An 11,754-nucleotide genomic window follows, 5' to 3' on the forward strand; every position below is an offset into this window, starting at 1 on the left:
GCTCAGGTTTGAATACTCAAAACTAGTGCATTCATTCACGTCTTCATTCCTTACCTTGCCCAATAAAAAGCACCACTTTCTAGACAAATGATAACTAGATAGTGGGAAGGGGAGAAAATACAATGATTGCTCTGGTCAAACAATTAGGCAAATTCAGGTTTTGAAGAAGGAATTCCTATATGTATGCTAGAAGTGGTCAGCAGGTAAAGGGAGACATAGAAAGCTGACAGAAGAGATTAATCAGAAAAGCCATGTAGTCATAGAAAGTCATAGAAAATATTCCTCAATAGAACACACAGCATACATGCAAGAAAATAAAAACAAAAATATAAAGATGCATAACAGTAATGCTTTCCAGCACAACTTAACAGGAGCCCTCCAGATAGATTTTCAGGGTTTTAATAGGTCTAAAAAGATAGAAAGGCAGAATTTTCAGATAATTTACTAAGAATGCCCCATCAAGCATCAGTCTGAATGTTTAGATGTCTTAATACTTTGAAAATCCCTTGTAACTGAGCAATTCTATTCCAAGATCATCTAGAACAACTGTACACCCTGTAGGCCTTGCAAGAAAGAGCATCTGCATCTGAGCATTAATCCTAACTGTTTTCCACAGTGGGACAGAGTCTACAGCTAGATGAAGTTCTTATTCGACTTTTGGCTAAAAGATTGGCCAGCATTATCCTTTAAGGCTCAGAAATCCACTCTATTTGTAGTGAAATAGTAGGCTCCGTGTTTTGGTTAGTTTTGATTTTCTAAAATTTCTCCACGTTTTCTGTCAGAAAAGGAATGGCCTGATGTTTTAAATACTTAACTGAAAATTAGAAGTTCAAAATTTAACTAGAGTTTGGATTCTCGGATATCCTTCGGGAGATTTTCCTAAGATTTTGTCGCCCCAGTTACAAATATGAAGTTGAGTTCAATAGGCATTTGCTGGTTTTTGTTGCTGTTGTTTTAATTTTGATTGTTTCCATAGAAGCTAAAAGTTAAAAATGTATTTCATTCAGCACATTTTTCTTCTTTCAATTTTTTTGTCTTCATAAGTTTGATTTAAATGAGGGGGAAGAGAAAGGAATTTTGAAACTCCACTCCAAAAATTTAGTTTCTAAACAGCGTTAACTAAAGTTAACAGCACTGCCAAAATAGTGAATTTTTAAACATCAAAATAAATGTTTTAATATTTACAGGGTCTTCACAGTTTATTTTCATGTTAAGCTTTTCATGTAATGTGACTCAACTCACTAAGTGCTTCTAGTCCTTATGACCTTATGATGCTGACATTTGCTTTTTTTTTTTTGTAACAAAGTTTTTGTTTCCTGGGGAAATGTCCTCCACGTCTAACTGTGAGAAGCTGCATTATTTGTCCATGAATGCAATAAAAAATACTAACAATAACATGTCTTTGCAAATACAACTCAATCTTTCCCGTACCTTTTGTGTGCACTGCAAACCCTCTTGCTATTCATCAGCTCTGGGGCCCCAATGTCATGCCTGCTGGCTAAAGTGTACTTGGTGCTTATTCTCCTTTTATGTATTTGTACTGTGCTCTTGCTTTTTCTCAAGTCTGGAGTGACTCATAAAAGTGCTGTTCTTCTGAGATTACTTAGGGGACAGAGAACAAGTTGGAGTGAGGTATACTCTAGATGAAACAGATGGATTAATGCATCATATGAGAACTGAAAATAAAATACAAATCAGGGCTACTTTAACAGGACACCATTAGAAAATGCAAACTCTTGTACTGGAAAAAGTTCAGTTGTGCACCTGTTGAACACTAAGAACCTTATTTCTATGCAGCTAGCTTTGCTCTCCTGAGTTACACTCACATTTATCATTTCCTTGTAGTAAAGAAAAATCATAAATGCACATAAATTACCACATCTGCTTTCAAGCAGTGCAGTATCCACAAACACCAAAGCATGAGGACTTTCAGTAGATGCACTAGTTCTAGTTGAAAAACAATCAGATTGTAAGCATCTTTATGTGCCATAAACGTTGTACATGCACTCTAAGATATTGATACAGACACCTTAATGGAAAACAGCAAATCTATGAGTTCAGCTATAAGCTCAATAGTGATGGAGTTGCTCAGCACAGTGCTCTTTTTCCAAGTCCGAAACACTTTGCTGAGCAAGAAACGGTTTGCTCACCCCAAGAACAGCGCAAAGAATACTTCCAGCAACACTGTGCTTTGAGTTCCCCAAGCAGCCCAGAGACTGGTTTCAGGTAGCTCCATCTGCTCTAAGTTAATTAGGAAAAGCTTGGAGAAAGTTGACACCTCTCCTCAGTCACTTTCCTTTCAGAAACAGGAGATACAATAGGATGGTAGTGGAAAGATTGCTGTTACCAGTATTTGGTGGTGAAGCCAGCCGCCACGTGTTAGAAACTTCCCTTCTTCCAGAGGATTGGGTCTATCAGCCTCAGGCTCTGCTGGAGACAGAGGCACTGCTCTGCTTTGCTCTCAGAGAGAAATTGGCTAAGATCAGCATCTGAAGAGATTAATAATCCCTTAGCCTTTATTTCTGACCGAAGAGGAAATCCTTATGTGACTTTTGGCTGGATTAGGGACATTTTTCTCTATCAGCACTCAAATCTCCAGTTTACTCAGGTCATCTATTAAAACAGGTTGCCTGTGAGGGTGCCATTGAGGAGGGAAGAGCCAATTCCCATTAAGATCCTTATGTTAGAGAGCTAAACTTCTGACCACTCAGTGTCTTTGTAAAGAAAGGAAAAAAAAAAACCAACTCTCTCAAATCTTGTAGAGGAGTGGGAGAAAATCTGGAGAGACGTTACAAGGGAAATATTTTGTTTGTAAGGAAAGGAACACTGGTGACTATGCCTGCAACTATAGGTGTCCTCATTAGATCTTCCCTGAGCAAGAACAAGTGAGAGACATCTTTCCTGCATTGCAGCAAAGAGCGCAACATTAATATTACAGCACTAAATATTAAGATTTAGGAAAGCTGAGAACATTTTTTAATTTTTCTCATCAATAACAAGATGGCTGCCTGCTGTTTTGCCTCCAAAATAAGCCATATCATTACCAGGTAGTCTGACACTTGTGAGACCATGTCCAAATTTACCATTCAAACCAGCAGCTTTATTTTTACCTAAAGGAAATGGAAAAATAAAGGAACTGAAAGACAGGTAAGCTGCAGTTCCTATTCTATATAATAATAGCTGCTTTTGCATACGTAGGATCCAGACTAAAAATAAGAAGTTTCTTCTTGGTTCTACTCTTTTACGTTTATGCTTACCAAAAAATATGTGACTAAATGTTACTTCTAAACATAAGATAACAAAAACTAAACCAGAGCTTCAGTCTAGCTGTACATGTTTCTTTAGCCCTCATCCTCAAATTACTTTTAATCTGGTAAATCTTGCATATCATAGAAGTAAGGACTTAACATGAGGCTCAAGTTCTTTTGAGGTGCAATGTAACACTACTAGACTTCAGGAAATTATGAGAGCTGCTAGAATTCAGGGATTTGGGGTGCTGAATGACTAGTTGTTGGTAGATTAATTCACTGCCTCCCTAGTTCAGGAAATATTGGAATTTTAACTCAGACTATCAAAGATGATAACAACAGTAGAAAAATCTCAATTAACTTGAAAATTTTTTTATCCCTATTTAGGATTATAATCTCTGTTGTATTGCTGACTACTGACCGTTTTAGTTTTAGGCATTTAGGAGATGCTTCTCTCCCTGAAGTGGGGAGGGCATGGGAATGGGTTTTGCCTGTTTTGTATTTATTTGTTTTGTATTTATTTATTTTTTTTAGGGTACTTCTTGTTTCACCTCTGTCCTTCAAAAATCTTCTAGTTAAGTTCAGCTACATAGCACAAATTACAAAATGTAAAAGTTGAAGTTTACCTAGACAGAAATTCCCAACAATAACTCTATGCCAGACAACACAAGCCTCTTGAAGGAGAAGGGTCTATATCTATTAGTGAAATCAAATATATAACAATGTCTAATGCTTGGTACCAGAATCACAGACTGCAGCCAAATAGCTCTGATTTCTTACTGCTGAAGCCCTAAAAGCACATTTTTGAAAAGTGATATATTTGTCCTGGAGCTTATAATCGTACATACCCACTGTGAAAACTGAATGAGTCAAGCTTTTAGGAAACAGGATGCAGGAACATAGCTCTTCACTGGTGGAAAATTGAAATGGTGAGGCATTAGCCCTGCAAAAGTAAATACTACACAAGAAAACCTGAATGAAGGCTGAAACAAAAACTGAGAGCTTATTTCAGAAATTACAGAAATGACGGCAGTCAGTAATGACATAAATCTACAGGGATGAGGGGATTTTTCTCTGAACCTTTTTGTTTGCTGTAATGATGTTTTCCTTTAATGTACAGCAGAGCTTTCATACTGGCAATTGCTAATATCTCTGGATGAATCCTGATGACTTGTATTCTTCAGGTATCCTGGGGTCTTATCTACTAGCATACCACACGTTTAAGACAGATGCAGAATTTAACATCCATTATACTATCTGACAAACAGTAAATAATGTTTGTTTTGTTTTGTTTTTAAAGACATTCTGGGGTAGAAGAAAGATTTGTGTTCCTTTTATCAGCAACTTGATTAAAATAATAAACAAAAGCAGCTTCAAAAAATCACAAAGCAAACCACTTTCTATTTTCAATCTGTGCATTTTCTGGCAAGCAAGGATGCATGACAAAAGAACAAGCCATGTTTTCTTTTGGGGCAAGCTGCAAAATAAAAATTGCAACTTTTTTTTTCCTTTGAGCAGAAAGAGAAGTACCAGAAAGCTAGTGTTGATACAATTTGAAGTACTGAAGAACTGAGGTGAGGAAATGAACAAAAACAAACCAGTAATCTGTACCTTTACTCAAATACTATAACCAAAAAATAACCAGGTAACATTCCTCTGAAAATCCACTAGAAGAGCTTTTGCAGTCTTCTACAGCTGAAAGATTGTGTGTTCAATCCTATGGCTGTAAAATCCTTCATGTGCTCAAAGACAGGACCACATAACATTATGAAGCATCTAAAGAAAAAGAGAAATCCTATGCTTATACCTTATCCTGTACCGGATAAGAACTTGTCTACATGGAACCACAACAACTCAGGTCACTTACTACTGTTATTTTCTTTCCTCTTAGACTAAGAAAACTAATTTTCATTGCTAGTGAAAAGAAATATATCTGCCTACATTCAACCTGTTGGAATTGTTTTCTTCAATAACAGAATATTTGCATAACACTGTCTTCCCTGTCAGATTTGCAACAGCTGTGGGACTTATTAAAGCAACTTTGTGTTGAATATTTAACAGCGACTTGACTAGTCATCTGAAAGGCCTCATGGGAATCAGAACATATGTGAGTTAAGGCAGATGATTTAAAACACATCTCCGTCCAAATTTTGAAATCAAAATGCATTCTCTGCAAAAGAGAACAGTCTGGCGAGCAGGTAAACTGTCAAGGAACCTGAGCTGATAGGTTTGTGTAATTTTTCTGGTTTAGAACAAAGGCTGTTGAGGGATTGCAAAAGCTGATGCACTTGACAGTGTTACAAATCCTTTTCTTCCAGACCAAGCCACTGTGAGCAACTCTATAGCCGACTTGGCTTAAGCCTCCTCCTTTCTATGAAGATACAAGATTCTTAGCATTAAACATGAAGATAAGTTCTTACCAAGACAACTATAAGAGAAAAGGACCATGTGTATTTTCACTGTTATTGTGCAACATTTTGTCACAAGTAGAATGAATGACTTGGCTACACGTGGAAATTTCAGGACAAATACAAAGCTAAAAACCACAATTTTCTATGGAGCAAACAGTTTGGAGGAACGTGGAATTCACGTTCTGGGAACAAGAGAAGTCTTTGACATTGCAACAGCCCTAAGCCTTAACAGGAAGATTTGCAAGAGGGTAAGAAAGAGTCATTAAACATGCTGCTTTGAAATCTGGCTGGATATATCCTGTTTGTTATCAGCAAGATCCTCAAGAAGGGAAGCACCTCCCCAGGAAAAGGAGTCAAGTGTCAGAGAGGAGATTTCCCCCAAAAGGCTGTACAAATTGAGAAGCCAAAGGTTGAGAAAGGTCCTGATGGTGGCTTTAGGGATAGTGATGCCCTGCTAAGTGCTGGGCACTGGACAGCACAAAGAAGAATGAGGAACGAGAGAAAAATGAGAGACTTACAGTTTGTTCTCCATGTAAGAAAGTAATTCCAAGTCTCTGGGGATCTGACTAAATAGTTTAATCACTTCAAAGCCTTTTTCCAAAGCATAGCCTCTACCCATTTCCCTTGTCCCCCTACCAGGTAAAGCAATGATACCAACTCCCCCCCTCTGCAGATGTTGGAGTTCCCCCTGACATGCTCTCCCTGCAAGCTGTCTCTCCATAGTTCTGTCTGCAAGTCACTGCACTGGCATACGATCAAGCACACATCTGTGCCCCAATTATACATTTTATCAGCCACAAAGTCTATCCAGATGGCAGTCATCTACTGCCAGTAATCCAGTTCTCCTCCCCAAGCAAACCGACGACAAGCCTTCCCAGTAGTCTCTTAAAACAAAAAAAAAAAAACAAGTTAAAAATAAATAAATATATATATATACACACACAGAGAGAGATATAATAGGCACACCTGTTCTTTGTCTTGTTGTTATTGTGTTGTTCTTTTCTGTGTTCATTAATAAGTTATCTAGGGAAAAAAATAAATTAAAATCTCTATCACTGCTATAGAACACAGTCATTTGGTTTAAAGTCATACTATTTACAACTTTCATTACTGATAAATAGAAAATACAGTATCTACACCTCCTTGTTAGGCTAAAAACAACCTTGCTGTGAGAATAAGTATTTACAGACTTTGCCCTTGCCTTCTTGTAACTCCTTCCAGCTTGGTACTGGTGATGTTAGAGAGCTTGTAAACATCCCTCCCTTCTCTTTCCTCCTTACTGCAGGAATTTCTTCAGCTGCTAGTGCAGCGCTTTTCTAGGTCTGGCTGACTTCTAGTTCTTGTAATCCTGTCATCTCTCCTTTTGGCAAAGTTTTAAATGAAAAAGAAAGTCCTGGATAACACACTTTTGGTAAGTTTAACCTGTTGTGAAAAGTTGCAGAACTTTGGAATCCATACCCAGAGGAAATGAACAAGCAGCATTACTGCATAGCTTTCAGAGCTGTGCAGCACCATAGTTGTGCTGATCTTCTGGTCTCACACACCAGAAACAGTAGTAGCTGAGGGCTTTTAGACGTGCACCCTCAGAAGGCTTCCTGATGATACAAAGCTGGGAGGAGTGGCTGACATACCAGAGGGTAGAGAAGAACTTGCTGAGGTTCTACAAGGGCAAGTGTAGAGTCCTACACCTCCTCAGGAATAACCACACATCAGTACAAGTTTGGGGCTGACCTTCTGGAGAGGAGATCTGCAGAGAAAGGCACATCCACATCCTGATGGACAACGGGATGACCACGAGTCAGTAGTGTGCCCTTGTGGACAGGAAAACCCATTGTACCCTGAGACGCATTCATAAAAGCATGGCCAGCAACTTGAAAGAGGTGATCCTCCCCTCTGCTCTGCCGAGGCCAGACCTGGAGTACTGTGTCCAGGTCTGAGTTACTCAGCTCAAGAAAGACAGGGAACTTCTCGAGAGAGTGCAATGGAGGGCCACAAAGATGGTGTGGGGCCTGGAACATCTCCTGTATGAGGGAAAACTGAGAGACTGAGACACGTCAGCCTGAGGAAGGCCAAGAGGGGATCTTATCAATGCCTATAAATACGTAATGGATGACAGTCAAGTGTATAGGGCCTGACTTTTCAGCAGTACTCAGGGATGGAACAAGGGACAGTGGGCACAAACTGGAACATGTAAAGTTTCATCTGAACTTGAGGAAAAAGCTTATTTATTGTGAGGGTAATAGAGCACTAGATTAGGCTGCTCAGAGAGGTTGTGGATTATCCTCTGGAGATAATCAAAACCTACCTGGATGCTTTCCCATGTATCCTACTGTAGGGAACCCGTTTTAGCAGGGGGTTTGACTACATCTCCAGAGGTCTCTTTCATCCCCCTATGATTCTGGGATTGTACACAAGATCCTTGAAATTATGTTCAACTCCAGAAACAAGTTCATTGGCTCAGGTAGATGAAAAAAGATGCAATTACTCACAACCTATGAAGCCACAGAGCAAAAAAACACTTTCCTCTTCTCTAGTTTAAAACTCATTATAAGGGTCACATAGCATTTCGCTTGGGAGATCTCACGGTAGCAGCAGATCTTCAAATGTGTAAATACCTGTGCTAAACCAACTCCTTTGGGATTCTCTGGCGTTGAGAAACAAACCACAGAAGTGACTGTCTCCAGGAATCTCAAAGCTCCTATTGGGAAAAAGACTGCAGGGAGTGTAAAGGATAAACAAAAAACACTTTCTGAATTCAGGTATGCTTGGCAGCACTGACAGGTAGTAAAGTAGTGTCTGCAGAGTAAGCAGTGAGCTGTTGGCATAGGCACCCCCATACAAGCACCAGAAGCATCAGAGAAGTGGGTCCTCTAAGCAGTTCAGAAGTTGAATGTCAGGGTTACACTCTTGAAGACTTGAGTTTTCCTTGTTGAGTAGGATTCATAGAATCACAGAATTGTAGGGGTTGGAAGGAACCTCCAGAGTTCATCAAGTCCAACCCTCCTGCAAAGCAGGCTCTCTACAGCAGGCAGCATAGGTAGGATTCCAGGTGGGTCTTGAATATCTCCAGAGAAGAAGAATGCACAAGCTCCCTGAGCAGCCTGTTCCAGTGCTCCAATAAGTAAAGAGCAAGTGTCAAACAACTGAATACTTAAGAGTAACGCAAAATTTAAATAAATGCACAATAAAAAACAAGTTACAGAAACAGACTTTTTTTTTTTCTTCTAGCCTTGGAAAAACTGAGCACCAGAGCATTTCTTACTAGGGTTTATTGAAAATAATGAATCCATTCTTTTTTGCTGTTTAATGAAGCTGACAGTACCACACTGAAAATCATTTTTCTCAGTACAATAAAAATAGATAATGCAGAAGTCTCACCAAAACCACATATCAGGCAGGCTACAGCTGCCTAGTACAATAATTTCATTTCAATTTGGAGAAGATAAGAATCAGGATATTGAAAACCTCCCAGAAAGTTTAGCTCTTTCATTTCTGTTGCTTGATTTTCCATGTCTGTATCAGTATTTCAGGATTCAGGTGCAGCAATTGCTAAGGGAATAAGTGCCCAGAAGTTCAGTTTTTGATGTAAGCAAACTTTGAACTCCAGAGAGTAATAGGAACAGTGATGGAAACATCAGAGCTAGAAGTACTATCCCAAAAGGTCTCATTATAGCTGCTAGGCAGCCCAAAAAGCGGAAGGAAGTACTGTGGTTAAGGCACAGAAGCAGTCAGTTCACACCTTCCAGATTGTAAAAGAACACGTGTCTGGGCAGCTTTTAGTATTCATCCAGACATCGTTGAGCTTGTGAAAAGGAGAGGCTCCATCTCCAGTTGCCCAGAGCACAGCTCCTCCGTGCGAGTAAGGGTTTCCCAAAGCCCAGCATAGCTACATCCCAAACTGCTTCCATAGCATGTACCAATAGCCAGTCATACACGGGCTTCAGAGCATCCCCAGATGGTTTGATACAAGGCACTTCCACTCTACTTTCTCAGCACTGAGGCACAAGGAGATGTGGGTGAGGAGTTGCCCCTCCTCACGTGGCCTGGCTCTCACATTATAGATCTCTACACTCTTCCACCTGAGCAATAGTGTTTTCCCTTTGAAAGCTTCTTAGACATTTTCTGACTTCCACGTTTAATTCAGCAGCATATTTTAATAATTGTTTTTTTCTAGGCAGGAGCCTTGAAATAACAAGTCCAGTAGTTTCTAACTCAGTATAAGCTTTCCCTTGATACGTTCATGAATCTCAATACTACACAGGAGGGTAAAATTAGCATAAATTGCTGAAGAATATTCAGATCATTCAGGCTTCTCCAGTAGCACAAACTTTACAGTTTGAAGAAGTTTTCTTACTAAGGTATACTTGAAAACTATACTTTTCTTACACTTTTCTGAGAAAGAAAGGGGGGCTAGAGAGACTTAACCAACAACTAGGGGGAAGGAAAAAAACACAATAACAGCTGCTTGAGTCAAGAGTGATAGAGAAGTTCCTCATCTCTAGTCCCATATCACTAACGGAAACCCCAAACTGCTTTCACAGATGTAATGACTGAGAAGTTTGCCTTGCATATTTCAGTATGCACAGAAACATAGATGCAGCAAGAGAAAAGGTTGCTTAGAACAGATTTCCATCAGTGCCTAGTTAATTCACTAGAACCAGACTTCTGGAAAATCTAGAGAACATATAAATAACTGTTGTAATCCAAAAGGGATTGCTTCCAATGCATGTCACTGCCTTCACGCTATGCTGTTGCTGGCAGTCACTTAAGCCACAAATGACAGTGGAAGTCAACGTCACACTACGAAAAGTTATCTACTTCTAAACCACAAGAACTATCTAAAACACCCAGTTGAAAAAAGAAAAAAATAAAAAAGAAAAAAAATAAGCTGCGATCTCCATTTCCCTAGGAAGAATAAAGTTCCCCAACATCCACCAGTCAATTTCCCACAGAACTGCTCACTGATGGCATTTATGATGTGGTACATACACATTGAAATTTCAACTAGTCACATTTCTGTTTAATTAGTCCTAAGAGCACGCACCTGAGGGAGAAAGTGAAAAAGTGTATTTATTTCTTGATTAAATTTTCCAGTAATCCAAAGCGTTATCTTTATGACTCTTACAACAATCTTTTATAAATAACCTAAATAATCAAAGCAAATTCTCCAAGAACATGACAGTTGAGGCTTTTGCATCTTTCAGAAATAAATCATATTATCCTGTACATAAAGATTGATAGATAACACTCATAAACAATAGAGACAAAAACCCCTGCAAAATTTAATGGAGCATTTCAAATGCCTGGTTAGAAAGCTAATTTTCAGACTAGCAGGCCACAAGTGGTAAACAAATTCCCAGCACAAAAATGTTTCAGATGAAAATTGCAAGAAATGAATGATGCTTATTCATGGCCACAGCAGGCTGAGAAAATAATAAAGTGAATTTTTTTCCCCTCCATACTCAACCCAAGAACATCTGATTTCTAAATCAATAGCTGTCTCTAGCCAAACCAAAGTGCCTGTAGATCTTCAGACAGGTAATTACAGGTATTGGGTAGGGAACAAGCACATCAAGGGATGTTTTTCACCTCAACCTTCTCCCATTTATGCTTTATTGTAGTCTACTGGTTGTTTCATAGATCAGCTCTGGGAACAGATTTTGTTTACTACCAGATACAATATAAAGAAGAACTGATAGGCTAGATACACAACTATATGCTTTTTCAAACCTTTGAGGTTCATGGTTGAGAAGCGGGAAAGAAAGTTTATGGTTTTATTTTAGAAAAACTGAAATGTATTTTGGAAGGGAAAAGTGAAGATGCCATCTTGACGTTTTGTAGTTTTTAGTCTTTCACATCAAAAATACTCCATAAGTCCCTTCATGTACATGTTGAAAGGGGTAGTGCATCCTAATGAAATGCAATGCCATAACATCACAGTAAGCAAACAATTTATTCCTCCATGAAGATCCATGGCATAAACTCAATCTAAACCAGTATCTAATGACTTTCCATTATTACAATAAGATATTATTACCTGAGTATTTAAGGAATTGACTAAGTTGTTCCCTTATTTCAAGTTCTTAGGGCTTTAA

This window comes from Meleagris gallopavo, chromosome 8 (assembly GCF_000146605.3).
Source record: "Meleagris gallopavo isolate NT-WF06-2002-E0010 breed Aviagen turkey brand Nicholas breeding stock chromosome 8, Turkey_5.1, whole genome shotgun sequence".
Lineage (NCBI taxonomy): Eukaryota > Metazoa > Chordata > Aves > Galliformes > Phasianidae > Meleagris > Meleagris gallopavo.